General features: G+C 48.7%; 1 non-coding gene across 1 annotated transcript; it reads left to right on the top strand.

Moving 5' to 3' along the window:
* Positions 1-26: 26 nt before the first annotated feature.
* TRNASTOP-UCA lies at positions 27-112 on the top strand. Its single transcript has one exon. It is a non-coding gene; the product is annotated as a tRNA-Tyr (tRNA).
* The last annotated feature ends 1,585 nt before the right edge of the window (positions 113-1,697 follow it).

Here is a 1,697-nt window from a genome sequence, read left to right as displayed (position 1 = left end):
AGGGGGGCGATACAAAGTTGTTAATTGCCCGGATGACCCTCAGTGGTCTGGGGTGCAGGCTTCAAACCTGTAGCTGTCTAGCGACAGAGTGGTTCAATTCCACCTTTCGGGCGAGAGTTAAAGCAGTTAAATAGCCTTTACCCCGAAGACGATCGGGCCTGTTCAGGTGCATGCTTTTTACACCAGGGCAAAGGATGGCTATTTTGCTCCATCCACCTTACCCCACGAAGCACTTTGTGTGACAGGGAGGTCCCATCCATGGATACACAGCACTAGAGCGATGAAGTGATGGTGTGCTGGGTGCTGGCAAAGCAAGGAAAATCTCCCAAGGGGGCCTGGGTGACAATTCAGATTTTAATTGGATTCTGCTTAGCGGATTTTTGTTAAAGGGTGTCACATATCCTACAAGAACTGAAAAGAAGTAAATAACAGAAGCCACTCTCTAGATCTGCTCCATATTGACGATAACCCATCTCCCACCCACGCTGCAACAAAGATGCTTCACTTCAGCAGTAAGCACGGGTGCTAGTAATGCCACCCAGCCTCACAAAAAATAAAGGTTAATGTGAAGCTAAAAAACATATTCTTCAAGCAGAAGGCATTTATTTTGTGATATCCTATTGCAACGACTCTGGCAAAGGATTTGCGGAGCCTCTAGTTACGATGAGACCTCAGCCACCCCCACTGCAGGGGAGAGTGAGGATTTGGAGGATATTTCCTTGTTGCCTCCTGGTCCCATGGGCAGGAAGGATGACTGCCTGGTCAATCCCCTGGAGGGAGAGAAGAAATACCCAGTTAAGTATCAGATCTCCAGTGTTGCTGGGTGCTTTTTGGGGGGTGCAGTGCCATCCAGAGTTAAGTAAGTAAGCAGCCCTGAGGATCCAAGCTGGAATGACTGTGCTTCCTTTACACCAAATGACTCACTCCAACTGAAGGCCTGGGAGGAGAAGGGAAGGTCACTGAGAGCCCTACCACCACTCCTGACAACTGCTACTGCTTCCAACCTGCTGAGCACCCGAGTTGAACAAAGAGGAGCAGCCGTGGTGCCAGCAGAACCTATCGCTCTGGGAATACATTGGCCTGTTATGGGAAATCTCGGGGAAAAAAAACCCTCCGTGGCTCACACAACACATGCCAACTTTTTAATGGCCTTGCAGGACATGTGCGTGCGCTCTGCCCAGCACAGCTGGGAGCGTCCTGAGCCCCAGACGGTTATCTATCTTCTCCCTGCCTCTCTGTCTACCAGCCTGCCTCCTCTGCCCATAATGAACTTTCTATGTGGCATTTCTCTGTGGCCTCAGAAATTGGTATCTGCACCGCAGTCTGGCTGGGGGCTTTTGTTTGTGTCAGGGGAAGAGCGCTGGAAAGGCCTTTGCCCCAGTAGTGGGCAGCTGAGAACGCTAACGCTGGATGTCAGTTACCAAGTAGAACATAATAGGGCTCTTTCATGTGGTGTTTATAACTGAACATGCTGTTTTGTGTCAGCCTGTTTTTTTTTTTTCTTCCAAGAAGTAGTTTTGGATTAAATTATGACAATTACATTCTTATATTCATTCCCCCTACCAACCCCCACCCTTGCCCTGCGTGCACACAAACACAAATGGGAATTATGTACTTGTAGTGCAATTTGAACTATACAGCCTGGGATCTGTCTCTGGCATTGAGTTCACTTTTTTCCTCCAGAACAAAAAAGGCCA

Source organism: Mesitornis unicolor, unplaced genomic scaffold, assembly GCF_000695765.1.
Source record: "Mesitornis unicolor isolate BGI_N332 unplaced genomic scaffold, ASM69576v1 scaffold44581, whole genome shotgun sequence".
Classification (NCBI taxonomy): Eukaryota; Metazoa; Chordata; class Aves; order Mesitornithiformes; family Mesitornithidae; genus Mesitornis; species Mesitornis unicolor.
Note: the sequence above shows the minus strand (reverse complement) of the source record. Positions and strands in the feature narration are given on the sequence as shown.